This window comes from Pistacia vera, unplaced genomic scaffold (genome assembly GCF_008641045.1).
Source record: "Pistacia vera cultivar Batoury unplaced genomic scaffold, PisVer_v2 Contig518, whole genome shotgun sequence".
Taxonomy (NCBI): domain Eukaryota; kingdom Viridiplantae; phylum Streptophyta; class Magnoliopsida; order Sapindales; family Anacardiaceae; genus Pistacia; species Pistacia vera.
The window spans coordinates 50228-61175 of NW_022196355.1; positions in this window are offsets into that span (position 1 = coordinate 50228).

Consider the following 10948-nt stretch of genomic DNA (forward strand, 5'->3'; position numbering starts at 1 on the left):
AGCGTTTCTCACGTGCGAGGCGTTGGCGTCCAAAATCAAGCGTCAACAGTTTGGGCCCATGCAGGTCTGATTCCAAACCTGCGTCAAAGTTCTTGATGGCGTGCTCAGATCTCAAACCCGCGTCAGAGTTCCGATCGCGTGGCCAGATCGTAGATCGCACGCATTAGAATTCTTCGATTGCGCATCAAATTCTTTGATCGCGCATCAGAATTCTCCATGCGTGGCCAGATCGCAGATCGCACGCATCAGAGTTCTCGATCGCGTGACCAGATCGAGATCGCACGCCCATGCCATCCTGATCCTCAACATCAGATCGCGGATCTTTAGCTAAATCGCGTGTCAGATCGCGCTGATCTGTTGTGCTCTTAGGTAGAGCTCGTTATGATCTCTCAGGTCATGCAGATCGAGCCTAGATCATGCTCGTTACGTGCTCAGGTCGAGTCCAGGTCGTGCTCGTTACGTGTTCAGTTCGAGACACGGTCGTGTTGTTATGTGCTCAGGTCGAGCCTAGGTTATTTTATTATGTGCCCAAGTCGTACTGGTTATGTGCTCAGGTCGAGTCCAGGTCGGGCTCGTTATGTGTTCAAATCGAGCTCGTTTTGCTCATTGAATCGTTTTGACCTTTCAGGTCGAGGTCGTTTTGACCTCCAGGTTGAGGTCGTTTGACCCTTAGATTGAGGTTGTTTTGACATTTCCAAGTCGAGCTTGTTCTGACTTTCAGGTCGAGGTCGTTTTGACCTCTCAAGTTGAGGTCGTTTTGCTGATTGAGCTCGTTTAAACCTTAGGTTGAGGTCGTTTTTCTTTGAGCTCGTTTTGACCTCTCAGGTCGAGGTCATTTTGCTCCCAAGTTGAGCTCGTTATGACCTTTCGGGTTGTGCTACTAGATTTCTATTCGTTTTCCTACCAGATTTCTGATCGTCATCCTAACAGATTTCTAGTCGTTTTCCTACAGATTTCGGTCGTTTCCTAACAGATTTCTGATCGTTTTCCTAACAGATTTAAAGATGAGCTCTTAACAGATTCTGGTCGCTAACAGATTTCTGGTCGTTTTCCTACCAGATTTTGAGTCATCCAACAGATTTCTGGTCGTTTTCCTAACAGATTAAGGACGAGCTCTTAACAGATTTGGTCGCTCTAAAGATTTCTAGTCGTTTTCCTAACAGATTTCTGGTCGCTCCCAACAGATTTCTGGTCGCTCCTAACAGATTTCAGGTTGTTTTCCTAACAGATTTCTGACGTCTTCCTAACAGATTCAGTTCGAGCTCTTCAGTTCGAGACTATAGCAATTCAGAAAAGACTTAGTTTCTGAAGCGCGATTACGCACTTCAAAAACTAGGGGGCTTTGTATGCCTCAAAAGTCAATTCTATGTCAGCACAATTAATGTCTCTTTGTACCAGCTGCAAGCCCGTATCTCCAAAGATATTCTCACCAACTTTATCTCATTTCAAAGAGATGAATGGACGAGAGTCTTCCATGTGTAAGGCAGCTTGCAAAAACACTATTGCATTGAGTGCAAATGTGAAATAAATGGGCTTTTCTTCCGAAGAAAGGGAGGCTGGAGGTTGGGCTGAGATTTGAGTTTCAATTCTTTCTCTCTGTAAAAACAATGTATTTCTTCATGTTTGTGTTGCCTTACGGGCAAAATCATAGAAATAGTGAGAGATCAATAAAATAACAGTGGATGTAGGAGTCTCTTGTTGCATCCGAACCACTATAAAAACCCCTATTACCAATCTTTTACTTATTTTTTTACAAAATATATAATCTCAGCTCCATATTCAAATCTCATGGATCCATCGTGTGTGATTCCTAAGTCCGCTTAGCGCTTCTCACGTGCGAGTCGTTGGCGTCCAAAATCAAGCGTCAACAGTTTGGTGGCCCATGCAGGTCTGATTCTCAAACCTGTGTCAAAGTTCCTTGATGGCGTGCTCAGATCTCAAACCCGCGTCAGAGTTCTCTGATCGCGTGGCTAGATCGTAGATCGCACGCATTAGAATTCTTCGATCGCGCATTAGAATTCTCCAATTGCATGGCCAGATCGCAGATCGCACGCATCAGAGTTCTCTGATCGCGTGGCCAGATCGCAGATCGCACGCCCATGCCATCCTGATCCTCAGTTTCAGATCGCGGATCTTTAGCTTCAAATCGCGTGTTCAGATCGCTGATCTGTTGTGCTCTTAGGTAGAGCTTGTTATGATCTCTCAGGTCGTGCTTGTTGCGTGCTCAGGTCGAGCCCAGGTCGTGCTCGTTATGTGTCCAAGTTGTGCTCGTTACATGCTCAGGTCGAATCCAGGTCGTGCTCGTTACGTGTTCAGTTCGAGTACAGGTCGTGCTCGTTATGTGCTCAGGTCGAGTCTAGGTCGTTCTCGTTATGTGCCTAGATCGTGCTCGTTACGTGCTCAGGTCGAGCCCAGGTTGAGCACAGGCCGTGCTCGTTATGTGTACAGGTCGTACTCGTTATGTGCTCAGGTCGAGCCTAGGCCGTGCTCGTTATTTGTTCAAATCGAGCTCGTTTTGCTCATTGAGCTCGTTTTGACCTCTCAGGTTGAGGTCATTTTGACCTCTTAGATTGAGGTTGTTTTGACATTTCCAGGTCGAGGTCGTTTTGACCTCTCAAGTTGAGGTCGTTTTGCTGATTAAGCTCGTTTTGACCTCAGGTTGAGGTCGTTTTTCTCATTGAGCTCGTTTTGACCTCTCAAGTCGAGGTCATTTTGCTCCCAAGTTGAGCTCGTTATGACCTTTCGGGTTGTGCTACTAGATTTCTGGTCGTTTTCCTACCAGATTTTTGATCGTCATCCTAACAGATTTCTGGTCGTTTTCCTACTAGATTTCTGGTCGTTTTCCTACCAGATTTCTGGTCGTTTTCCTAACAGATTTAAGGACGGGCTCTTAACTGATTTCTGGTCGCTCCTAACATATTTTAGTTCGAGCTCTTAACAGATTTCTGGTCTCTCCTAACAGATTTCTGGTCGCTTTCCTAACAGATTTCTGGTCGCTCCTAACAGATTTTTGGTCGCTCCTAACAGATTTCAGGTTGTTTTCCTAACAGATTTCTGATCGTCTTCCTAACAGATTTCAGTTCGAGACTGCAGTAATTCAGATCAAAGACTTAGTTTCTGAAGCGCGATTACGCACTTCAAAAACTGGGGGGCTTCTGTTATGCCTCAAAAGTCAAGCCTATGTCAGCACAATTAATATCTCTTTGTACCAGCTGCCAAGCCCGTATCTCCAAAGATATTCTCACCAACTTTATCTCATTTCAAAGAGATGAATGGACGAGAATCTTCCATGTGTCAAGGCAGCTTGCAAAACACTCATTGCATTGAGTGCAAATGTGAATAAATGGGCATTTCTCTTCCCAAAGAAGGGAGGCTGGAGGCTGGGCTAAGATTTGAGTTTCAATTATTTCTCTCTGTAAAAACACTGTATTTCTTCATCTTTGTATGTCTTATGGGCAAAATCATAGAAATAGTGAGAGATCAATAAAATAACAGTGGATGTAGGAGTCGCTTGTTGCATCCGAACCACTATAAAAACCCCTTTTGCCAATCTTTTACTTATTTTTCTGCAAAATATATAATCTCAGCTCCATATTCAAATCTCATGGATCCATCGCGTGTGATTCCTAAGTCCACTTAGCGCTTCTCACGTGCGAGTCGTTGGCGTCCAAAATCAAGCGTCAACATACACTTAGCTCAAAATGCTCTCTCTCTCAATCCTTTTCTTAATGAGCTTATTCTTGATAAAAAGGATAAGGTCAGGAAATTCAAAACTCTAAGCTTGGCCGATGAATCTTTAGCTAAGCAAAAATCTAGAGTGCACTGGCTTAAGGAAAGAGACCAAAATACTAGCTACTTTTTCAAATGTGTTAAGGGCCGTAATAATAGAAACAAGATTGTTAAACTTCTGCTTGAAGATGGTACGGTTGTGGATGAGCCGTTGGGTATTAAGGATGCTATGGTGAACCATTTCAAGAATTTATTTTAAGAACCTTGTGTGGGGAGAGACTTTAGTGAGCTTAAACACTTGATTGAGCCATGTATCCCAAATGATTTGGCTAAGGGTATGGTGGCTGGAGTTATGGAGGAGGAAATCAAGACAACTTTGTTTAGCTTGGGTAATAATAAAGCTCCTGGACTAGAAGGCTTTGGAGCTTTCTTTTTCAAACAAGCTTGGAAGATTGTTGGGGAAGATGTGATTTGTGCTATCAAGAGTTTCTTCAGAGAGGGGTACCTTCTTAAAGAGGTAAATTGCACTTCTATTGCCCTTATCCCTAAGTGTGATAGTAAAGACTTTAGACCTATTTCTTGTTGCAACACCATTTACAAGTGCATTACTAAAATCATTGCGAATCGAATGAAGAGTTGTCTCCCTTTGTTTATTGATCATGCACAAGTAGTTTGGGGAGAGAGGAGAATTGGGGATAACATCCTTTTGCCAAGAACTTGTCGCAATTATAATAGGCCTTCGGCTAAGGAGAGAAAATATGTACTCTCAAGATTGAATTGATGAAAGGTATGATTCGATAATTGGAGTTTTCTTCTTGAAACTCTTAACTTTGGCTTCCTGGACCTTGGTTTCTTCAATTGAGTGTTGCATTACTTTTCCTAAGTTTTTAGTGGATATTAATGGGGAGTTGGTGGGGTTCTTTGGGAGTTCGAGAGGGATAAGGCAGGGGATCCTTTGTCACCCTATCTTTTTGTTATTGGTATGGAGTGTTAGTAAACGGTCTCGTATACGCAGCGGAAACAAAAATTATAATATCAGGATCGTTATGTGAGCCAAGATCAAGGGGATGATTTTACAATTTATATTAATAAAATCTGCAGAAATATTCAACATGAGTTAAGAGAAATCATATGCACGTTTGGAGGCTCACCACGATTGTCTTTGAACATTTTGTACCTATCCAAGTGTAGGATCGAACCCACGTAGTCCACACGAAGACAATCTCAAAAGAACCAAAGAGGGATTTGCTAGACCTCTTTGGCTTCAAGATTCAGAAGAAAAGAAATCAATTGAAATTGATTTAGGCTAAACCAATTTTCTGCCATGGGAGTGTATTCCAAAAGGGGCTGTGGGGTTTTTTTTTTTCAAAGGAAAAATCCTCCTTCTCAAAATCACACACTTTTTCTTTTTATATTAAAAAACAATTTGCCTGTCTCATACGGAATATGCTTGGGCTCCAACCCAAACGCCCCATGTTGCCAAACACTCCCAATTTGATTTATTTTATTTCCATCATTATCTCAATTAAATCAATTAATATATATTTAAATATATATTAACATTTAACAATAATGATAATATATTTAAATAGTGCGAACACACACATTTAAACGTAATTTCACTATTTAATTTTTCTAACAAATTAAATAAAGGCTACGACCTCAGCAAATTTATACACTGTAAAATACCAAAATACCCTTTCACCTTAAAAGACAAAAACCCTTCTTTCTTTTGGATCTTAAATTGTCTCTATGTGTGTGACCCATAAGCTCCTCATCATATCGACAATGTATAGTATCGCGATTAACACCAATTAATGTCACTAATACACAGACCAAGATTGGCCCCTAGCAAGGCATCATGGCCACTCGATAGATTCGGATTTAGCAAAGTAGCTACCTGTCAACGATATGGTTACCGTGTAATTCAATCCTTCACATTCGTTATCTCGACGAGACGAAGGCATAGAAATAGTGTCAACCTTCGGTTACCTCGATATATTTATTCATTTTCTGGACCAATGACCCATATTATAAACTGGAAGATCAACAACTCAATCCCACTGTGGCCACAGTTTTAGTGTCATTGCCATATACTGAATTGCGCCATGAGATAACTTTCTCCCATACCGGGAGTGATAAATCCTCTGTGCAATCCACCATAGTCTTGATAACTCCTTGATGTAGCCAATCACCACCGTATTGACAGCTCTGAAAAGAACTGCATTAGGCTAGTGTCAAACTACACCAATCGGTGCACAAGGCACTCCGGTGATCTCAAGTCTAGGATCACATGCACCACCATTCGTTAGAGGATTTGTTCCATAGACACTGGGGTTACCATCCATATGGAATCCTCTGGTGGGTCAGTCCAGTGAACTTGCTGCAGTGTATCCCTACAGCAAGCACCCATGTGTTGCACCAGGTTGTCACCAAAAACCTTGACAAGTGAGATCAGTCACTGCCTTTCGACAGGGTCGTTCAACACTCATGATAGCTTCATATTATATGTGCTTACTTCAGAATAATACTGGGGCTACGGACATTTCTAGAATGGCCACCATATGTGCTCATAGGGTTCTCACTATCAAGATTTGAAACACTTGATACCCTCGTCACGGTTCTACCATTCTAAGGACATATATCAATACATATTGCAATAATAATGATTTACGCGATATAGAATAAATGCCGTTTATTGATTAATGAACATTATTACAAGAGTCAATTCTACAATAATTGATTGGCTTTACAGCACCTACTCAACAATCTCTCACTTGCACTAAGCCAATCTTCATACACTCAACACTGAATGACCCAAGGCCTACACTATAGCCAGTCATTCATACACTCAACATTGAATGACCCAAGTGCCTATCATGCTTCTGCTACAACAGAAACTTCAATAGGGGTTAGTAGGTATTTTACAAATCTGCACATTCCCTTTCTTATCGATCTTTCAGATCAGATTGAATCAACTAAGTAAGTGTTTGGATTAACTGGTGAGACCGTGATTCCTCCGCCACAACAATGGCTCCATGTGTATCGCAGTACCACTATACTAGATTAGCAATGCTTGAAATCACATCAAGTTCAGTAATGAACCTTTCTGATCCAAACCGCCACATGGCAGCATTTAAAAATACGATACACTTAGCATCAATTGTAGATTCCCTACAGTACACTGATTCGAGCTCTTCCAGCTCACTGCAGTTAATTGAGACAAAATGTGTAATCCCAAATTGTGAACTATAACCACCTTTTCACGTTTGGAAATAGCGTCAATGTATTCTCTTACAGTGAGCTCATCTTTCCTCCATAATCCAAGAATATATATTCTTAAGCCTTTTTCAAGTACTTAAGAATGTCCATTGACACTCCCAGTGTCATTTACTTGGATTAGTTGATATCTTCTACTAGTGCTGAATGCACATAAGACATCAATCTAAATACATAACATATTGCTCACTTGAGCCTGATTGTATCCACTACAAGTGCTGAATGCACATTAGATATCAATCTTAGCATACAAGATGGATCCACTTGCTAAAGCATGTGGGATCCTCTTCATTCTATCTCCTCATAGTGTGGTTAAAGACACATATCCTTATAGAGATAGACACATATGCCATCAGAAGAAATCCTTTCTGGATTTTTCTATACTGAATGATTCAGCACCTTGTCTATGTACTTGACTTAGTTTGAGCAACTACATGATCTATCACGATAGATCTTATTCCAAGGATGTAGGCTGCTTCCCCTAAGTCCTTCATGGAAAGACTTGGATAACCAAGTCTTTACCGACTGCAAGTTTGGTTATTCATTCCCGATCAGAAGTATGTCATTGACATACAACCACTAGGAAGCTACTGCGCTCCCACTCACCTCTATAAACACGGGCTATCTTCGTTCTTGATGAAACTAAATTCTTTACAGCTTCATCAAAACGAATGTTCCAACTCCTTGAAGCTTGCTTGAGTCCATAAATGGATCTCTGCTACTTGCATACCTTATTAGCGACTATCAAGAACGAAACATCAGGTTGTGTCATATACACATCTCTAAGGTTTCCGTTCAAGAAAGTAGTTTTGACATCCATTTGCCAAAACTCATAGTCATGTATGCAGCAATTGCAAGCATAATCCGGATGGATTTAATCAGCAATCGACGAAAAGGTTTCTTCATAGTCAATGCCTAAATTTGTTTGTAACCTTTGGAACCAGCTGTGCTTTATAAGTATGCACGTTGCCATCCATGTCAGTCTTCTTCTTGAAGACCCATTTACACCTATGAGTTTTACCCCTTCAGGTGGTTCACAGAGACCACATGGTTCTGGTACATGGAGTCCATCTCAGATTTCATGGCATTAAGCCATTTAATGGAATCTGGATCCGATATAGCATCTTCGTAGGTTCTGGGTTATCGTCTTGGTAGACCAGTACATTACCATGTTGAGTCACGAGATATAGTATCTCTCGGGCTCATGCGGTATCTCCCAGATCTATGTAGCTCCTGTGCTACTGAGCGGTTTACTTTGATCCACAAGATGTGGAGTAACCTCTCATGCTCAAGCACACTCTGTGGCACATCATCCGTCCTTCATCTAGTATATCTTGTGGTTCTGAACTCATCGAGTTTACTTTTCTCCCACTAGTACTTTTAGAATATTCCTTTTCTAGGAGACACCAGATCGGCAACAAAAAATTTTGCACTCTTCTGGGTGGTAGAAATAGTATCCTTTGGTCTCTTTGGATACCCCACAAATATACATTTACAAGATTTTGGGCCCAACTTGTTCGAAGTCAATTTTTAACATAAGCTTGTAACCCAAATCCTTAGATAGACAAGTTGGGTTTCGCCACTCCATAGCTCATATGAAGTCTTATCTACAGACTTTGACAGTACACGGTTCAAAACGTGAGTCGCAGTCTCTAGGGCATAAACCTAAAACGATACAGATAATCACTAAAACTCATCAGAACCTAACCATGTCAAGTAAGGTTCGTTCCTCCTTTCCAACACTCCTTATGTGGGGTGTATAAGGAGGGGTGAGTTGTGATACTACCATATTCCTTCAGGTATGTCTAGCTCAACTTGACAAAGTTGGCATAGTAGTCATTTTGAGATTATCCTTGGTGTTTTTCTTAAGAATATATTATTATGAAAAAGTTCCATAAAGAATATTATTTATACTCAAGGACAAAATCCATTAGTAAACTAATATTCTCATTTGTCCTATGTGGACACAGAATATAATTTCTAGAAATGAAGAAAAACATATAATCCACAAGTTCCAAGAAACAAGTCTATTGGCTAAACAGACGATAAGATCTACAGCAAATGTAGCAGCACGTGCTTCATTCCAACTGGTAGGTCTACCTCCACTCGGCGAGCAATCTACTTACTGTAGTTCCTACACATCAATCAAATGTGAGTACCAGTCTTGTGTCAACTAGATGTTTACGGGAGAAATTAATCTCAATAACGTACCTGATGAAGAAGTAACATTCTTCTTCCCTTTGCTAGGAAAGCCTTGCAATGTTTCTCAGTGGCTAGGATTCCACACGTGAGGACAAACGCCTTTCTTTCTGCAACAATTTTCCATCGATTCTGAGCCCTTTCTTTCACTTGAGTTGGCTTCAACCAACGTCAATGTTTCTGACATTTTCATGCCTGACTCAGTAGCCTTCAACAAATCCAAAAGCTCGGAAAGGGTATTCTTCTTATCTTCCTCAATAAAGTCATAGACAAATTGAGAATACGAATCTAGCAAAGACTGTAATATTAGGTTTACGCTAAACCTTCATTAAGTCCACATCCTAAATTCAAGCTTGTTCATATACTCGATCCACTTGAGTATATGATCGCCAATTTTGGTACCCTCTTCACCTACATCTAGAATAACGAGAGAACCATATGCTTCTCATATCTTCGAAGAAAATGAAGAATATAAGCTAAATCCATTTTTTGGCACTGCAATCGCAGTAATGGTGCCATTGATGCAGCCAATGTATCTTGTATTTCTGCTTTTGCATCATGTGTATGCTCACATATACATACCCAGTTCATGGATAGAACTATCAGCAGGCTTAGTGATAGAGCTTGCTCAATGTGTATAATCTATCGCTTGACTGAAGTATATTTTTATACTTCTATACCAGTCAACGAAATTTCACCATTCCATTTCTCTCCAAGTTCGATGATTTGTGTGCAGTGTGTTGGGATCATTGTGCTCAAATTGAAGTGAATCTACAAGTGCAGAAAAATAACTATTATTACTATGTTCATTATTATTGTTTAATATGGTCTTTTATTAAAGAAGCTCCACTATTTTACTAAGTCAATAGCCCTCACCATTAACACGGGAAAGTTCGTTGACTTTCTAGTGGACCGAGATCCCATCTGCCCATTTCAAACCTTCGCTTTGGCGAACAAGCAAAATGAGTTGATTAGGTAGGCTAACAAACTAATCCACACCAGTTGATGCTCCTACTATCAACCTCAAATGTGAAAAAGCTAACAAGCCAATCACACAATCCAATGGACACTGTATGCCATTGTCCTCAAGTGTGATTCTAGTATCAGTAGAGTGGACACTAAGTCACCACGTACACACAATATATGTACTGCTCTACATGCCTAGACAGCGTTTATCAACCTTCGCTTTGCGAACAAGCAAAACTGTCATTTTAAGTCGACCATCACCATTAAGGAAAACTCAATGCATTTTAACCTCCACTGGTAAAGTGTACCCTTAGCTTTGAACAAAGGTTTCGACGAACAGTGGTTTGATAAAAACATGGTGATGGAAGGCTTTCGTGACTAATAAACTTGATTGAGGGCTTGTTTTTTTAATGTCTCACTAGATTATTATCTTTGTAGAATGACATTGCTTGGCATGTTATTGAACATTCAACCTTATCATGCATTCTAAACAAAATATTAAAACGTGCTGGTACATGGCCCAACTAAAAACCGATTTCCTCGAGCCTAAAGGAAGCGGTGGGTCACCTAGGGGTCCGTAATAAACATCTTGAGTCTTCAAGTATGGTTGCCTCGTCCTTTGCTCCGTCTTCAAGACATTACAAAAATATCGTTCTAAATTACAATAAAAATTTTATCAAATTCTTACATCAATAAATTTAGAAACCTCGATTTACATTCAGGGGATTAGATGAGAAGAAATGTACATCAAGAAGAGGAGAAAGGCAGGACACGC